This window comes from Chenopodium album, chromosome 7 (assembly GCF_948465745.1).
Source record: "Chenopodium album chromosome 7, dcCheAlbu1.1, whole genome shotgun sequence".
NCBI lineage: Eukaryota > Viridiplantae > Streptophyta > Magnoliopsida > Caryophyllales > Amaranthaceae > Chenopodium > Chenopodium album.
In genome coordinates this window covers 16,261,218-16,281,189 of record NC_137840.1, presented here as the reverse complement: position 1 = coordinate 16,281,189, position 19,972 = coordinate 16,261,218, and the positions used below count along the sequence as shown (strand labels likewise).

Below are 19,972 nucleotides of genomic sequence, written 5' to 3'. Positions count from 1 at the left end.
ACACAATTCCAAAATTAATCACAATTAATCAATCATACAAGTTTCACCCAATTCCTAGCCAACAACTACTCAAACAACATCATCAAATCAACTATCAACTATAGAGAACAAGAATCAACAAAATATCAAGAACAATTACTCTAATCAAACATCAAATATCAAAATCAAACCAAACAAACATCAAATTAAACAAAGCAATTGAATGAGATAGAGTTTAGAAATGCTCATTGATAATTAAGAAGATCTCCAACACAATTGTCACACTTGCATCTTTAATCTCTCAATCACCATTGAAATTCCTCACTTTCTCTTTCTAAAACTACTCCTAATCTAGCCTAATCTAGAGAGAGAAGCTCTCAATCTAAGAGAGAGAAAACTATTCTAAAACTAAAGAATTACATGAATCAAGAATAAAGGAAACCAAAAACTATATAAACAAAAGGAGAAAAGAAGCTTAAAATCGTAAAAGACCCAGAAACCCGCACCCGCGGAGAAATCGGCCACGCCCGCGGAGGGGAACGGACACCCCGATATCCGCGCCCGCGGCCCAAGCCCGCGCCCGCAGGGCCAATGCCCGCGCCCTCGGGACAACCGCGGGTGCTTACTGCCCAAATACGACAGTTTTGGAGCCGCAACAACCCCGCGCCCACGACAGTTTTCCAAGGCCAACTTCAGAAGGCTGTAACTTCCGATCTAAGAATTGTATGAAGGCGTGCGACCTATCATTGAAAAGCTCTTCAGGTCTAGTTTCCAACCCAACTTGAATCACCCTAATCCATGAATAGAACTTGAGATATGACTAAAACAATGTACAAAGGTCCTATTTGATACTTTGCAATCCTTCGTTTTTCTTTGTTTCAAACTCAAATTCAATTCCGAAAAGTGCATATTGATCCTAGTGGGTGCTATTTTCAATTCCCATGCATATAGCCCGCGAAGTACCTACAAAACAAGATAAAGAAACGGAGAAGCAAGAGAAATAGCCGAGAAATGAATAAAATGATAAGAAAGCCATTAAAAGCATGCATTTCTCTAAACTAACACAAAAACACGGGAGTCGAGCATTATTCTCTAAAAACATGACATAAACGACTACAAAGGAGCATAAAAATATAAAGAAAACATAGCCTAAAGGTGCCATAAATGGCACGGATCAATGAACTAATAAATTGTTGGTGGATGTCGATTTGTAGTCTTCATTCCTCAGCTCGATAAATTCAAATTCATCATTGTAATCTGCAATGCAATTTCATTTAAATGTTAGTGCATGCATACAATGAAAAAAATTAAACCCAATTATATAGTACATGCATACCAAATTCATTCATTAAAAAGAATCACTCAATAATGAAAATAACTATGCAAAAAAATGCGAATTAAAATGCATAATCACTTCACTATATCAATTTGAGCTCCAACTGGCTTTTGGCCATTTTAATTAATCTTGATGTATCATCGAAATTTAACCAAAGAAATTCAATTAAAAAAATCCCAAAAAACCAAAAGGGCAAAAGAGAGAAATTAAAACATAGAATAGGGATATTAGTGAAAAAACAAACCAAATAGATTTAGAATTAAACTAATACTCCATCCGTTTTTAAATACTTGCTCCATTTCTCCATGTGCGGAGTTTTAGGAGAAATTGGAAGAAGTAATAAAATATGGATGTAGTAGGGTAGTTGAGAAAATAAAAAATTATAAAAAACAAAAGTAGTGGAAGAATAGGAGGAGATGGAGTATTATGTTGCGTCCACTAAGTGTGAGAAATGAATTAAATATTGTAAAAGCTTTCCATAAAAGGAAATGGAGCAAGTATTTAAAAACGGCCGGAAAAGAAAAGTGGAGCAAATATTTAAAAACGGAGGGAGTAATATATTAACAAAAATATAACCAAACGCTAAATCTCCTCTAACGAATTAAATTCCTTTTCACCATTAAAAGTCTAATCTAGAAATTTACTCAAACAAAAAAGAAGTATAAAATTCAGTTCATGAATTAGCAATTAAATTAAAAAATAATAATAAAATTAAAGAGTAGTTGTATAGTTACCAGTTTCTGCTTGAATCAGTGTTGGCACAATCGATTTAGATCTAAGACAAATTAAAAAAATTTAGACTAGTCGCTACTATTGTCGGCATGACAACAACAAACAGACTGCGTTTCCCCTTTCTCAAAATGTTCGGACCTTATCTCAAAAAACTTCGAATCTTGAACATATCTTCATTCTGGTAGTGCCAAGGGCAAACACTCTCTAGAAAAAATAAGTTACAGTGATGAAGTCGGTGGCAATTATAAGATGATAGAATAATGAAGATGATTTCAATATATGAGCTTTAAGATGATAGAATAATGAAGATGATTTCATTCTGGTAGTGCTGAGGGGAAAATGAAATGTTTTTAGGTGACATTGGTAAAGATGATATAATAATGAAGATGATTTCAATATATGACCTTAAAAGAAGAGGGGAATTGATAACAAAGAATTTAGAGAGAGAAGGGAAGAGATAAATGACATCAGAAAATTGAGGAAATAATATCTCGAAATACAAGAGAATTCATTTCCGACCATAAAGTTGTGAGCCCTAATGCATTTTAGAGACCCGTCATGTTTAGCAACGGATCTCTTATCTTTCCTCCGATAAAAGTGGTGGGGCCTATTTCACATTAGAGACCCGTTATCTCTAATATAAGATCTTCTACATCAAACATGGGTCTTTTATTAGGGGTCCTTTTTTAAGATTTTGTAGTAGTGAAAAAGGGGACCACCAACTGTACTGACTTAAGTTAGGTCAAGTCCTAGAACAAAAAAAATCCACTGCCCCACCATTGATTATAAAAAACCAAGCATTCTTGACTAGCAGCAGCCCATAAAAGAATTATGCCCCATCTACCAAATAAAAAGCTGCCCCAAGTTCACCCCTTCTTTCCTATACTACAACAACTTTAGATCTAGGTCTAGGAAAGCACCCAACTCCACAAAAAACCCCGAAATAATGACCTACTAATGTGGTAAAAACAACTAGGGTGCTAGATGACTATGAGTGGCAGAATAACAGACTTGATAGTCCTCTAAGGCTTAATGAGCTTCTGTATGGGTATATTAGTGATGAGAGTGAGGGAGAGGACCCCCCTTAATTTTGTAGTAGATAAAGGGAAAGGTGTGTTAGTGGAGAGTAGTAAGAAGGGGAAGGCTGTTAGTGAAGGAAACTTCCGTAAGGGAGTTTATACTGATGATGAGTCAACTGATGGAGATGATGATGAGTTTGAAGAAGAGGGTTTTGTAGGGGGGTTTGATGGTTTAGATGCAGAGTTAGGATCAAGGTTTTCTACAAGGGATGACTTCAAGGAAGCAGTTTCAAAGTATGAAGTGTTCCAGGGCAAGAATCTTGTGATCAATGACAGTAACAAGAGAAAGCGGGTCAGAGAATTGGCGCAAAATGCATAAAGGGTTGTCCTTTTAAGGTGTATGCTTCTTGGCATACTGGGAAGGCTGCATAGCTAGTCAAAAGGGTGTGTAATTAGCACACATGTTAAAAAACATGCAAAAGAATTGGCAGTTGAAAGCCAGATGGGTGGCTCAATAGTTTATTTTTGTATTCAAAACTAGACTCCATTGGCCGGCCAAGGAGATTATAGAGTAGAGTGCATTAAGAGGGCTTACAAGATTATAGTGACTAGGGTTCTTACATACAAGGTGAAGTATGCAGCACACTGACTTCTTCAAGGGAGTATGTTTGAGCATTACCAGAAGGTGGGAGGTTACCTGCCTTGTTTGCAACAGAGCTGCCTTGGAAGTCACACTAAGTTAGTCATAGTAATGAGAAAGATTCCTCCACAAGTGTTCTAAAGATTGTTCATCTGTTTTGAGGGCCTAGCTAAAGGGTGGAAGGAAGGTTGTAGAAAGGTCTTGGCTTTGGATTCTTGTTTTCTAAAGACTTTCTTGGGTGGCTAGCTTCTTTGTGATGTGGGAAAGGATGAAAATGATTAAATTTATCATGTAGCTTGGGCTTCAAAAGAGGAAGAAAACACCTTGAGCCAGGAATGGTTCTTCAAACATCTTCAAGTATGCCTAGACTTGGGTGAAGGAGATGGAGCTCGTATTATTTATGATGAGCACCAAGTATGTCAAAAACTTGTGTTTTACTAATAATCTGCCATGATCTAAATGCTTTTGCTTAACATGCTTGATGTTATTTGTTGGTGTGTTTACTTTAAATGTGACAGGCTATCCTAAATGTTGTGTCAACTATTCAGCCAAAAGCAGAGCATAGGCATTGTGCCAGGCATGTCTTACATAAGGGAGTTGAGTTTAAATTGCAATTTTGGAAAATTGCCAAGTGTTACAATAAGGCAAACTATGATCATGCTTTGAAAGAGTTGGTTGAAATGAACATTGATGCAGTAGAGGATTTCAAGCAGTACAACCTACCCTCCTTTTGCAGAGCTTGCCTTAAAATTGAAACCAAGACATATGCCATCACCTCCAACATTGCTAAAACCTTCAATGGTTACATTATTCAAGATAGAACCAAGCATTTTTTGTACATGCTTGAATAGATCAGGTTTGGTCTCATGCAAAGGCTTGTGAAGAAGAGGCAAGAAGTGCTCAAGTCCAATTCTATTCTTAACCCCAGAATATAGTCAAAGTTGAACAAGGAGAAAGATAAGGCTGCATACTATGAGGTCTTCCCTTCTGCAGAGACTCTCTTTAATGTCTCCTATTGCGCCGCCTTGATTAGGTAGTAGTGAATTTGAAAGCAAAAAATTGTACCTGCAGGAAATATGCTAGGCATTCCATGTTGTCATGCATGTGCAACCATCTTCTTTCTAAACAAAGAAGCTGAAGAGTTTGTTAGAGATAATTATTTTAAAGCATATGCAGGTATACTATCTTTCCCTTCCTATATTTGTTTCACATGTATTATATGTGGTTAGTTGGTTATTTTGTGTATTATATGTGTTTAATTGAATGTATACACATGTGACAAGATCAATTCTAGCCTAACATGGTGAAAGATATTGTCCTAAAATTTTCTGCCCCCTAGACCCACCTCCCATCAAAATTGGACTAAGGAGGCTAAGAAAGAAAAGAGCTAGGGACCCCTTTAAGTACCCTAAGAAACCAGGATTTTTAACTAAGACTGGTATTGGATTGTCTTGATATGTCTGCAAAGCCAAACAACATATCAAGAGGAGATGCCCATATAAGGATAATGCAGATACCACAATTGAACCGCCCTAGAAAAAGGCTAGGGGAAGGCCTAGGAAAGAGGGAAACCCAGTCCAAATCACTTTGGCTGCAACCGAGAGTGCACCTGCTGCACACCAGGATATCTCTACACAACCCACACTGCTAGGAAGAGGAGGAAGAGAAATTAGAGGTGGAAAAGGTGCAAGAGGAGGACAACAGTCAGCAGCCACTTCCAGTGTATTAGGATAGTCTTGATAAGTGTCATTTATGGCACTCATTTAGATTCTTTTAGGATGATTTTACATGACTTTTGTATTCCTTTAACTCCATTTTCTCTAGTTTTGCTTACATTTTCTTTACTTTGCTTTTTCCTTAGAAGTTTTCTTATTTTCTTGTTTTTCTAGTGTATTTTGCATTTTCTTCTTTACTTGCTTGATTTTCTTTGTTTATAGGAATTTGGTGATGTTTGAGAGTCTCAAGTGTAATCTCCTTAGAGTTTTCAAGTCAAAAGAGATGTCCCGTTTCTCCATTTGAAGTCCAAGAGCAAAGGAATTCAAGAGTTTATTCATCAAGGTTGTGCTTTCATGCCGTGTGGGCATGAAGGAGTGGTGTCGAACCCACCAAGAGTGCTCTTACTACCTATAGCATCATGGCTCATCCCGAGCTCACGAAGACAAGCTCGGCTGCGCGGCCGCGCGCCACCTTGGAGCGGCCGCGTCCCCTTCTTCTCCCTGTTCCGTACCCTTTTTTATAGCGGGCGGGCATGGAAGAGAGGGACCACACTCTTTGAGGTCCTTTTTGGAATATCTAACTAACTTCCCTTTAGTTAGTTTTACTATATATAGTTTTTCTTAATTTTAGAGAGGGAATTAATTAGAAAATAGATTAAATTAGATTATTGTGGAAATTTTAAAGAAAGAAGCTCTAGATTTTGATGATTGTTCTTGGATTTTTAGAGAGAGGAACTTGATGATGTTGATGAATGCTATGTCAAATCTTCTTATTTTTTATATTTAATGCAATTTGATGTTTGATGTTTTATTTTTGAATTTAGTTGAATTACTTGTTGTTTGGTTAATAAGATTTGGATAAATTTGAGCATATTTTGATTACTTTGATGATGATGAAATTTGTGATTGATTTAGCTTTCTTGTTTGAATTTTCAATGAGTAGTGAGTAGTTTTCTTGTTAGGGGTAGGGTGAAGCATGAACATGTAATATTTCATGATTAATTAGGGGAATATGATTAATCATCATTGTGATTACATTGGTTAGTGAAATTTGTGCATGTGTTTGATAACTTGAGGAGTGATCAACCTCAACTATCGTGCTAGATTGCAAATTAGGTTTCATTGACACGAACAATTGATTTGAAATCTATTACTATTGATTAAGCTTAATTCATGATTTTCCTATTGGAGTAATTTGTAGAGACATCTAGCTTGACCCTAGGAAATAGCCTTTTGAGTGATTTTGATTGAATTTCTTGCTTTCCTTCGCGTTTGCATGATTGATCGATTTCCTTCCCAATAGCATGTATATCGAGAGTTCATGTGAATCCCGATTCCCTATCATCCTTTATACTTTTCTTGTAGTTGTTCGATTAAATTGATTCAACTTAGTATAGACCAACCCACTCTCTAGCTTTCGGAATAGCTTAGCATCAACCTTAGCACTCCCTCCTTCCCTTGGGATTTGACCTAGACTTACCCTATACCTCGGGTTGGTTTAGCTTTATAAATATTGTTTTGGCCGGGAAATCTAGACCCCAACGACCTAGGTTTACCTCGTGTCAAAAATGGCGTCGTTGCCGAGGAAGGCATGGTGATTGCTATTTTTGCTCGTGTCTATTCCATTTATTTGAAAAATACATAAAGATTTTCTTTCTTTTAGGCAACATTTGTAGCTGTGCTACTAATTGTTTCTTTTGAGATTGTGTGTATAGAGCACGTGGTTGTTCTCCATTGCCAATTGAAGCATGGGAGAAAATTCAAGAGTGTCATTAAAGGAACTAGGAGTTCCGAGAGCCTATAGGTATGAGAGAGGGATTGCTCTACCTACGATACCTGCAAATGATTTCGAGATAAGATGGGGCATGATTACTTTGATTGAGAGGCGACAATATAGCGGTGCAAAGCATGAGAGCCCTCTCAACCACCTTAAGGAATTCAAGAAATATTGCAATAGAATTAAGGTGAACGGGGTTTCTCAAGAATTCATCCGCCTAAAGATTTTCCCATTCTTTCTCATCGAGCGTGCTTTAGAATGGTTAGACAAGGAGGTGAAGTTACAAAGGAATTCTTATCCCTCTTCTATCCACAAAAGAAGATGGCCGAGGCGAGAGCCCTCATTCAAGGTTTCAAGCAAAAGCCGAGCGAGAATCTTTATGAGATGTGGGAAAGGTATAAGGAGTACCAAAGAGAATGCCCTCATCATGGGATTCCAACTTACCAAGTCATTCAAATTTTCTATGGAGGTTTGAGTCCTTAAGGCAAGTCCTGCATGGATGCTGGTGCCGGAGGCCTTATCATGAATAAAACGGAGGATGAAGTAGTGGATGTAATTGAAGATATGGTTAGACACTACATGGATAGGAAAGAGGGGGAGAAAGAGTTGACAAGCAAAGGAGGTGTTTCAGTGTATTCGGTTGACCACATCAATGCCATAAACAGCTTGTCTTCGCAAATCTCGGAACTAGGAAAGGAAATGATCACAATCAAGGCCAAGCTTGAGAGTGCTTCTTCTAAAGTACCTGTTCATCCCTCCCAAAATAAGGGGAGAGGTATATTTCCCTACTCAAATCCCTTTCCCTCTTCTAGCAACATGTCTAGTGCTTGTATGTATTGTGATTTGTGTGAATCATATGACCATGATGCTTTTAGTTGTCCTAATGCTTCTTTTAATGGATGTGATGACTATGTTGGCAATGAGAATGACCATGTGAACTTTGTGTCTAATAATAATGTTTTACCTAGATTTGATGGTCATAGATATAATGGGAATTTTGATATGGGAATTTTGATAATTATAACCATAATGGGGGTTATAGAAACCAAGGAAATCGCGGTTTCCAAGGCAACTGTAACCATCAAGATTATGGTAATCAAAACCAAGTTAGAGGAAATTAGAGTAACAATCAAAATAGGGGAAATTTTCAAAACATGGTAAAAAAGGTCCCCCACCCGGTTTAACCCCAAAGTTTCAAATTCAATATGATAGTTCTTATAGCCAATCATCTCCTTCAAGTGGCAGTTGTAGCTTGGAGGATGTCATTGAAAATCAAATCAAGGTGTTGAACACTTAAATGTCATCTAGTGAAAAGAAGTTTAATGACATGATGGCTTATAGAAAGATGTTAGAGAACCAAATTTCTCAATTGAAAAATGCTTTGAAAGTGCATGCTAGCCCTTCTTCACTATCATCTCAAGGTGTAGATCCTAAAAGACCAATTAATTCCATAGTGACAAGGATTGGTAGGATTCTTGAAAGTGTAGAGGCTAGGAAGAGTGAGGGTAATGAGAGTACTAAGGAGAATTTGGTTGAGGATGAGGAATAAAGAAGCTCTTTGAAAGAAGATGAGGTTGTAAAACCAATTGAGAAAGGAAGAGAGAAAGTAAGAGAAGTGATCAAGCCTAAGCTCCCATACCCCCAAAAGTTTAATAGGCACAAATTAGATACACAATTTGGCAAATTCATAGAGATGCTTAGGCAACTTCATCTTACCCTCCCATTTACCGATGTCATTGACAAAATGCTGAATTATGCAAAATTCCTTAATGAAATTTTGAGTGGGAGGAGAACTTGTGATATGGCGCAAACGGTTAGCTTGATAGAGAATTTTAGTGCCATCATAATGAACAATATGCCGCTTAAGTTGAAGGATCTCAGGAATTTTTCTGTCCCTTAGGCTATTAAAAAGACACAAATTTATAATGCCTTGTGTGACCTAAGAGTTAGTGTTAGCCTTATGCCATACTCGGTCTATCAAAGACTTGAGCTAGGAGAAATTTTACCTACCAACATTACCTTACAATTAGCCGATAGGTCCATTAAAAATCCAAAAGGTAAGGTAAAGAATGTTCCTTTAAGGGTAGGGAAATTTTTGATCTCGGTAGATTTTGTTGTGCTTGATATGGACGAAGATTCCAATATCCCCATCATTCTTGGTAGACCCTTTCTTGCAACATCGAGAGCTTTGATTTATGTCAAGAGTGCTAAAATTTCTCTCAAGGTGGGGGAAGAAAAGATTGCGTTTGATTTGAATGAGAATATGCAATACCCTTCTTCTTCTTTAGAGAATTGTATGAGGATAAAAATTTTAGATGACATTGTGAATTCCATGAAAGAGCACTTGCTCGCCTCTAATGATCCTCTTGAGTGTGTTTTGTTGAACAAAGAAAAGATAGGTGAGCATGGCAAAGAAATGGCTTTCCTTGAAAGAGTCATTGATGAGAGCTTGGAAGGAAGTGATGAGCAATTGTGCATGAAGATCAAGCTAAGAAGCTTTGCAAGTGGCCTCAACCAAGGTAGGTAAAGGTGTTCCAACGGTAGAGCTCAAACCTCTACCATCACACCTTAGGTATGATTTCTTAGGCCCAAATTCTACTTATCTCGTGATTGTTAGTGCATCTTTGAGCAAGATCCAAGAGCAAGAGTTATGTGATGTTTTGAGAAGGCACCAAGGTGCTTTGGGATATACCATTGATGACATCAAGGGTATAAGCCCCGCTTTATGCACACACCACATAACCCTTGAGGAGGGCGCTCTTCCTTCTATTGAGCGACAACGGAATCTACATCCCCAAATGGGGGAGGTAGTGAAGAAAGATATTACTAAGCTTCTAGATGCGGGAATCATATTCCCCATCTCAAGCTCTAGGTGGGTCTCTCCCGTTCATGTCGTTCCAAAGAAAGGAGGCATGACCGTCTCCAAGCATGAAAAGGGTGAGCTTATCCCAACAAGGTGGGTTGGCAAATGTGTATAGACTATAGACGTCTAACACATCCACCAAGAAAGATCATTTTCCCTTCCTTTTATTGATCAAATTCTAGAAAGACTAACAAGGCATAAGTATTATTGTTTTCTTGATGGTTATTTGGGGTTTTTCCAAATCCCTATCCACCCCGATGACCAAGAGAAGACTACTTTTACTTGCCCATATGGTACATTTTCTTATGGGAGAATGCCATTTGGACTTTTTAATGCTCCTGCAACATTTCATCGATGTATGATGAGTATCTTTGGGAATATGTTGGAGGAGGAGATGGAAGTGTTTATGGATGACTTCTCCATAGGCGGAGTTTCCTTTGAGGCATGCCTTAGAAATCTTGAGAAATGTTAGGCTAGGTGTGAGAAGGTGAATTTGGTATTGAATTGGGAGTAATGTCACTTCATGGTTGAGGAAGGCATAGTTCTTAGGCATAAGATTTCTCACAAAGGCAGAGGTGGACAAGGCAAAGATTGAGGTTATTGAGAAGTTGCCACCTCTGGTTAATGTGAAAGGTGTGAGATCATTTTTAGGACATGCCAGGTTCTATAGAAGGTTTATCAAAGACTTTTCTCTCATAGCAAAGCCTCTCAATGATCTTCTCCAAAAGGATGTTGAATTTGTGTTTGATGACAAATGTTTGGAAGCTTTTAACAAGTTGAAGAAAGCTTTGATCTCTACTCCAATTGTTCAAGCCCCGAGGTGGGATTTGCCTTTTAAATTGATGTGTGATGCTAGTGACACAACCATTGGAGGAGTTTAGGTCAAAGAGTGGATAAAAATCTTCATGTCATATATTATATGTCAAAGACTCTTAATGGAGCTCAAAGGAACTACACAACAACAGAGAAGGAGTTCTTGGCAATAATGTATTCTTTTGAGAAGTTCCGTTGTTACTTATTGGGCTCTAAGACTATTGTTTTCATGGATCATGCGACTCTTAAATATCTCTTTGCCAAGAAGGAATCAAAGCCAAGGTTGATCCGTTGGGTGCTCGAACTTCAAACTTTTTACATTGATATTAGAGATAAAAAGGGAGCGGAAAATGTTGTGACGGACCATCTTTCTCGCCTTGATAATTCTCAAGTTCCAGATGATGGTTCCCTAATTGAAGATAGGATGCTTGAAGAATCCTTGTATGCCATTAATGTAAAAGAATTTCCATGGTTTGCCAACTTGGTGAGCTATCTTGCATGTGGGGAGTTCCCGCCTTCATTCTCCAAAAATCAAAAGAAGAAACTCAAGAGAGAGGTTAGGCATTATTTGTGGGATTATCCCATCTTGTACAAAAGGGAAATTGATGGTTTGCTTAGACGTTGTGTTCCAATGAGGAGGTTCCAAGTGTGTTGAAAATGTGCCATTCGGATCCTAGTGGTGGTCATATGGGTGTTTCTAAAACCGCTACTAAGATTCTTTAAAGTGGTTTGTGGTGGACTCATCTATTTAAGGACACATGGGGTTTTGTTAAGACATGTGATCGATGCCAACACATCGGGAATATCTCAAGGCCTAATGAAATGCCTCAAAAAACCAATCCTTGAGTTGGAAGTATTTTATGTTTGGGGAATTGATTTCATGGGATAATTCCCTTCTTCCTATGGGAACCAATACATCCTTGTGGCGGTGGATTATGTTTCAAAATGGGTTGAAGCCATTGCCTCCCCAACAAATGACCACAAGGTGGTGCTGAAATTGTTTAAGAAGATCATTTTTCCAAGGTTCGATGTTCCCAAAGAGGTGATTAGTGATAATGGCTCACATTTTGTGCACAATTCTTTTCGAAAAATGTTAAAGAAGCATGGAGTTCATCAATGTTTCGGCCTCCCTTATCATCCTCAAACAAGCGGTCAAGTTGAGGTGTTAAATCGTCAAATCAAGTTGATTCTTGAGAAGACGGTTGCTAGGAACAGAAAGGATTGGGCGGAAAAACTTGATGATACTTTGTGGGCATATCGAACGGCATTTAAAACACCTATTGGCACCACTTCATATCGTCTTGTATATGGAAAATCTTGCCACCTTCCGGTGGAAATTGAACATTGTGCTCTTTGGGCAATTAAGAAAATCAAATTTGACTTGGAAAGTGCGGGAGAGCAACGATGGTTAGATCTTAATGAGTTAGAGGAGCTTCGCCTTGATGCATATGATTGTGCTAGAAATTACAAAGCTCGTTCTAAGGAAGGTCATGACAAGCTTATAGAGAAAAAAGAGTTTTGTGTTGGCGACAAGGTACCTCTCTACAATTCCAAGATGAAATTGTTCCCCGAAAAGTTAATGTCTAGATGGAGTGGTCCTTTCACGGTGCAAGAATTTTTTTCTAATGGAGTTATGGAAATCTCTTCAATGGACTCATCACCCTCTTTCAAAGTTAATGGCCATAGACTAAAGCGTTACTATGATGGAGCTTTTGTCCGAGTCATTCATAATATGACCCTCTATGACCCACCTTGAGGGGTGGGGAACGACAAGCTAATGACGTTAAATAAGCGCTTCTCGGGAGCCAATCCAAATTTCTAACTTTCTTTCCATTTCCTTATTTGATTTTATTTTTTTATCTTCTTGTTACTTTTATACTAACCTCTTTTCTTTGTTATTTGTGATTTAAGGTAGCTTCGAGAAGATGGAGGATAATTTCCAAGAAATGTTGGTAGCAAATTTTTGAAAATAGAAGTCTCCTTGAACTTGTTGGAAGGATTGGGAGGATTATATTAGAGCTTTGGTGGGTTCAAGTTGGTGGGCACATGATTTGTGGATGTTGAAGCCGCTGAAAATGGATTTAGTTACTTTCCAAGTTAGTGTCGATCATCATCATGGATATTGTGTGCACCGCTGTGCGCACCATATTTTGATCAAGCTCAAGACAACCTAGAAGGGCGCGGGTGCGGGCGCGCTAATGGCTGGAGTGGGCGCTCCAGCCTGCTGCGTTCCCCTTAAGCGCACTCTGTTTTGGGTATTTTATACCCGGCCAAGTGGCTCAACCAGAGCCTGACATGTGTCACTAGAAGGGGTGCCCCCTTGGACCTTTCAGATGGTGACACGTGTTAGGCAGATACTGCCCTTGATTTGGGGTATTTGATGATCAAAAGTGGACCAATAAAAGAGCGACGTGTGTCGCCCTAAGAGACGCCCAAATGGCCTCTTAAGATGAGCGACACGTGTCACTCAGATTTCACTACTGAAATGGCGGCCTTTAAAGGCCAAAACTTTGAGGCGCCGCAAAACGGCGTGCCCTAATCCCTAGGTAATAAAACCCTAGGGAGGGCACACTTCCCCAAAAGACCCTATAAATAGGGACAATTCCCTCTTTTATGGGAACAACGTTACATTAATTATTGCAATTAATTTTGAGCTGTCGTTCTCAAGAAACAGACAACACCTCAGTTTGGAATCCGAGCAGATAACTTAATTTTCGCACATTTTAATCCGAACCCTTTACTCTTCGGAGGCGGACCACTGAACATCCGGCGGTACATTTGTTTTGCAGGTACAGGCAACCTTGTGAATCCAGTCTTGAGCTGTAACTCTCCCAAGGGACACAAAAAACCCTGAAACATTTGGTGCCTTCTGTGGGGAGAGTACCTCTAAGATGGCTTCTCAAGATAATCATGTGCCGCCTCCAGAGACCACCCGACCTCTGGAAGAAGTACATGTCCAGACGGACCATGATTCTGTTGGGGTTTGGTGAGTTCGACTCACCGCGGAAACAACCTCGACCCAAGGAACCACTCATAATTAATAAAACCATAAAGGATAAATAAATAAACACAAGAAAAGGAAGAACGAATCATACCCTTGAAGCGAGCTTCGCCCTCTCAAAACGGGCTCTTACTTGAAAGCCTTGAGCACCGCAAATGCCGTGCCTCCAACGGTATTCACCTACAAAGGACGAACACGACTTTTTAGGTCCGCTACCTTGGAGTTAGCAAGGTCCGACCAAAACCCATGTGTTAATGGAGTTTAAGAGTTTTTCCAAAATATGGAATGCTCTTTCTAACTCACACTCAAGCACTTTACTCCAAATCCCAAGGTTGGTATTTATAGAGGAAAGTATGAGTGGGAATTTCTATCCCATCAATGTGGGATCATGAAATTCCACAAATTAATTTAAAGCTAAATTAAATTAAAATTGCAAACTAATAATAAATCTACAAGTGGCATTACCATGTGAAATGGGTTGGTGAGGACCACATGGAGAGTAGGGGACCATACTTTCTCCCCACTCAATACTCTCCTTGTGCCACATGTCACTACTATAAAACGAGTGCTTTTTCGATGCTAAACCCTCAACGCTAGGTAAGGAACATCAACTAATATTCATACTATGCGTGTATTCGCGACGCTTTTCAGGGTCGAAACTAATTTTCAACTCTAAAAAGCGTCGAGAGCAACTAGCACGTGCTTACACGTGAATAAAAAACCCACGACTGTCGTATTTAGGGAAAAACGAACGACTGAACATAAACACAAACCCTGACTATTCTTCTCTCTTCCATTCAGAGTACAAACCTACTCAATGAGCCATGAATTTTAAATCCAGATCTTTGTTTCTATACTAATCAATCTCGAATGAGGTACTCTACATCAGTTTCAAATTCAAATGTTTGAATCTCTCTTAATCAATTTCGAGTTTAGATAGCCCCTTTGATTTAATTTTGAAATGAGGTACATCAATTGAAATTTCAGATCTTCGTATCTCTGAATCAATTTAGCATTGAGGTATAGCAATTTCAAATCCAGATCTTCATCTACAATTGAAACCAATTTTGTCTCTTTTACTACTGATAATAATGAGGTATCCTTTCTTTTTTGGATTCAATTTTTTTTCTAGTTTCGTGGATTTGTTTTTTAATTTTATTTTTTAATAATGTTAAAAAGTTATGCTCATTTATGAGTTTGATTCATGAACAATAGATATTATAGGGTTTTTTTTGTGCTACTTTTTTAATTCAATTTTTAAAAATTAGCCTTTTATTACAGCTGAAGCGCAATTTTGATGGGCTTAGTGCTGTTTGAAGCATAATTTAGTCGAAGTGCTTCTTTTCTATGACTTCTATATGTTTATTAGTTTTCTTATACTTAAATGTTATTAAAATTCTATGATTTTGATTCCGTGAGCTTACATTGCTAGAAATTAATGGAGCTTGTAATTTGACAAATTAGTTGTATATAGATAAATCGTGTAAGAAGTTGTATTAATTAGCTTATTTGATCTTGGTGGCAATAGTTATTTGGGATAAGAAAATAACTTAAGTTCCTTGAACAACAACATATTATACGATTAGGTGGTGTAGTAGAGTACTCACTACAAGTTCCATCCTTAACTCAATTTATAAAAGTTCACTGTAGAAGATTTATATGTTCGATTAAATTGCGCTTATTAATTGAATTAATATTAGTTTTGATTCAATCAACCAAATCTAGATAGTGTTGGGTTGGTTAAGTTATTATTCAATGTGGCTTTGTTTCATATGGTTGGTGATTTAATGTGGATTGATATAATGAAGGGTTGTTAAATTTCTATGATCGATGGAAATTCGGATTATGTGTTAAACCGTTATCACTTCAGTTGGCTATGCTAATTTTTTTTACTAATGCCCGTTTGATAGCTAGACTTAATCATTCTAATTGGATAGAGCAAGTATACTTTGATTCATTTCCACAAGAGGTGATTAGTTTAGTGGAATTTGATTGTATTTGACTGATATTTAAATTTCAATATGCTCACTACTTAACCCCTCTTTTATTCTTTTACATAGAGTTTTTTCTCTAAATTAATTAAATAAGTGTAATAGTTTTGCTTTTGCTACGTAGCTTAATAAACTTAATAGGTGATTAGGGAGTAGTAATATCTGAAATTGATATGAAACTTTGCTTTCTATTTTTTCCTTTGATGTGATTTATTATTGGTGATTTCTCAACTTAGCTGGGATGAATTCAATTTTCTAAATAAGAAGAGTTCTTGGTGATAATCTTTTATTTAGTTGTAGATGAATTATTTCAGATTTAGTGTTAGATTCTAAAATACTCAGCTTCATTATTTTGGCTGTATTGATTTGCATTTATTGTTCAAATATTGCTTTCGTTATAACTATGCTACTTGTTTGAAGTGCTTGCTTGTTCCAATTGTTTCTGCTCCCTATGTTCCTATTATTGTAAACCGTTTTTAATTTTGGGTAGTGTTTTGCCTTTATTTTTGTTTAGACATGCCATAAGTATTACAGCTTGAGGACTACACTGTAACTGTTATATCAACTCCAAGATTTTCCTAACTGAGAGGCTGGCTTATTACATAGAATTGTAGGCTGAAAACTCTACTTTGCCGAAGAGTTATGGTAAATTGCATTTCTTGTACATAAGATTGATCTTTGCGGTGTTTAATTTTGAGCTTTACATTTTTGTGAAACAAATTCTAGTTCAACTAGAATTTTTCATCGATATTTCTCAACATCACTTGTTTCTGCTAAACACAAATAACATCAAAATTAGAAATATAAGTTGTAGAAACATTAATGTCCTTGTTGCTACAGTCCTTCAGTGTGGTTCACCATGTTTTGTCTGTGCAGTTGTTGGTTACATCCATAGGATATGTGTAGACAATTGATTGGTATCTCTTGAGTGGAGGCTGCATATCCCTTTATGTTAATGTTTTTGCATAAAGTTGTTTATGACATTACTTTATATATGGTTCTCTTTTATGAGAAGCGGAGAACTGGGATGTAGAATGTGACATGGACAATAGAGTGATTTTATTTTCTTGTAGCTAGTCTATGTAAGTTGTAGATGTTTGATCACAACTGCATTGGAGTAGGATTTATCTCTTGGATTTTGTAAAAAAATATTTTTCTTGCAAGAGCCTTGGTGGCCATATTAGAAAGGATATTTACTAAAGCCATTGTACTTTTTGCCTCTTGCAGGTGGTACAGAAGGTTCAACTGAGCAAATTAATGCTGCACTAGCTTCGTGCACAACTTTGAAGCTAGATGGCCTTGTATTAATTGGAGGTGCTTCTAGAGCTCTAGTAGAAAGATTTTCCAAACGACTAAACTCAGCTTCTTTTAATGATTGTTTTCTATTCTTTTTTTCTTTATTTTGAAGGTGTAACATCGAATTCAGATGCTGCTCAGCTTGCTAAAACGTTTATAGAGGCAAATTGCCCTACAAAGGTGCCTCAATCTTTTGTTTTCTCTCCCTTGAGTTAAATTTCTATCATCAGTTTAATTGCTGATTTCTTATGCTTGAATACCCTTATTCTGAAACAAGAGGGTGGCTTCTAGTTATTGCCTTATAGTAATGCATATTTATATTACTATTTTAATGTCTATCTTCAGTTTAAATGATTAAATTACTCAAAACTGATGTGATGCTCCCAACACCATCACTTTTGGTGCTTCTTCAGTTCAAGGTTGATTTCTAACATAGATATTTGCCTAATGATTCAAGAGGGGGATCCGTCCTGATAAGGTAACCTGTAATTTGTTGCCTAGACCTTTGGTTTTTTAATTTTTTTTTTATTTTATTAATGTGCAATTGGTCAACAATAAAGGCTTCTTCTTTTATAGGCATGATAGTAGTGAAGTTATCAAACAAGTTTTAAGTACTAGGCTTAGCCTTGATGTATTCATCTGAGTTTGCTGAAAATATGATGTTTTGCATATAGTAATTTGTAGTGATATTGTGCTGTAACTATTTAAAAATTGTACATGTTATCATGTTGGCTATCTAGCTCTTTTTTCCTTGTATTTTATCTTCTGGAGTTGCGTTCTTCATAATAATGAGTTTAAGACTCAGTTTGAGCTGGTCGATGTGAAATATAAATGGTTGTGTGGGGATATCTGAGTGGAATATCCCATCTATTGTCTTGGTAATGCATCTCCACTATTCAACTAGATTTTCTCATCGATATTTCTCAACATCCTTGTTCCTTCTTAACACTTATAGCACCAAAATTAGAACAATAAATTGTAGAAAGATTGATGTTGTTGTTGCAGGATGCTGATCACACTGTTGTCGCTCCACCTTGCGTTGTTGCTCCATAATATTGTTGCTGATGTTGTTGGTCCATGATGATGTTGTTGTCTGTCTTCCCGGGCCACACTAAATCACTTAGTTCCTACCGAAGGATCTACAAACATCAAAGGGTGTGCTGTGAATTCAAGGCCAACAATGATTTGAAACAATATGAACTTTGCTTTACGCTCCTTGCAAGCAGATTAAGGAGCAACTAATTGGAGATCGATTAAAGTATTTTTTTTTTTTTTTTTTTTTTTTTTTTTTTTTTTTTGTGAAGAAATGAGCAGATTTGTTTCACTAGTACTAGTGTTGAATGAAGTATAGGTTGGAATTATATTTCTTGTACTACCTAATAGAAAACTCATTACAATAAGATATTGTACATGTACTATAACATATTTATATGCAATAAAAAAAACTGGCTTTATTTTGCCGTGTATATATTGGTAATACTAGTAAATTGTTAGTGTGAAATAATTTTTAGGTAATTATATTCTAGATATTTTTGTAAAGAATCTGTACAAAAAAAAGTCACAAACAATGAGAATATAGACAGAAATAAGCGTCGCCAAAATAAAAAACATCTAATATATAAGATAATGGACACAATAAAGCGTCGCAAAACTTGAGGTTTTAGACACAAAAAAGTGTCGATAAACTTGAGAAAGTGCGCCAAAATTACAAAATTCGACACTTCGTAAAAAATTTGGACGTATATCCTCATAGCACAAGAAACGGTGCTATAAATCATACTACACACTAATCTCTAATGGTCATTAATCGTCCACAAAAATATGACCTTGATTAGGGGTAATTTTCGATTAAAAATATGACCTTGATTATATTTCTTGTCCTTACCCACTTGCTCCCATATTCCTCAAGCTTCCCCATAGTGACCGCCCCTATGGCCCAGACACGAGCCCAGCCAGAGCCCAGCCCCGCACCAAGATGCGGACGGCTGCTGTGCGCGCAAGCCACGCACTTGGTGCGGGCTTGCTGCTGTGCGTGGCTTCTAGTGCGTGCGCTGCTAGCACGCCTAGATTGCGGCAGCTAGCTGCTGCACGCACCACGTGCACGCGGCTGCTAGCTGCTGTTGTGCGTGGCTGCTAGCACGGTGCGCTAGCACGCACCTAGCCAACCATGCTAGACTCGGCTTGGTGCGCTTGCTAGCCACCTATGCTTGGACATTTTTTCCCCTAGCATTCGGATGCTCGGGACATTTCGATGCTAGGGGTATTTTGGGAATATGGCCAATTTATTATTATTTTGTGCGTCTCGTCTTTTTATTATTTTTGACTCGACTTCCGACGATCGGTTTCGACGCTCCAAGCTCGAATTATCGACGTCTAAATATTTAACACTCAGGCGACGAATTAATTTCTTCTGAATTAATTTGTCGAGTCAGTTCGTATATTTTGCTTGGGTGTGACTCGAAGGGTTCAATCAAGATTAAGATGTAATATTAATTATATTAATATTACTGATTGGAAGCGGCCTTCACCAAGGCATTCCGATCACTTGACCTTACTGAATGTATTAGCTTTCTAATAATTCTGAACCCGCTATCAGAATAATACACTTGTTCGAAGGACACCATTCCTTTCAATCTCCCACTTGTCCTTCTGGACAAGTGTGCATTTAGTGTATAGCCCCTTTCCTATGTCTCTTCATGTCTCTTCATGAACTACAGAGTAAGATTACTCGTCATCTCTGTTACGTCCAGAAGTGTTTCTCGAAATCCAAGTTTGACTGTCAATAAGCAGATGATTTCTAAAATCCATTT

The 19,972-nt window shown here is 37.6% G+C and overlaps 1 long non-coding RNA gene and 2 pseudogenes across 3 annotated transcripts; 2 read left to right on the top strand and 1 right to left on the bottom strand.

Annotated features, from left to right (window-relative positions):
• Positions 1-12,630, top strand: part of LOC145640054 (uncharacterized) — a 198,152-nt pseudogene extending 185,522 nt beyond the window's left edge.
• Positions 7,535-7,632, bottom strand: LOC145641290 (small nucleolar RNA R71; annotated as a pseudogene).
• A 1,862-nt stretch (positions 12,631-14,492) lies between the features above and the next one.
• On the top strand, positions 14,493-18,628 carry LOC145640952 (uncharacterized). Of its 3 annotated transcripts, XR_014115033.1 has the most exons (5): positions 14,493-14,971; positions 16,381-16,511; positions 17,094-17,180; positions 17,275-17,342; positions 17,508-18,628. It is a non-coding gene; the product is annotated as an uncharacterized LOC145640952 (long non-coding RNA). The 3 variants fall into 3 exon arrangements; XR_014115034.1 differs by lacking the exon at positions 16,381-16,511 and having other exon boundaries at positions 17,576-18,628; XR_014115032.1 differs by lacking the exon at positions 16,381-16,511.
• Positions 18,629-19,972: the final 1,344 nt, after the last annotated feature.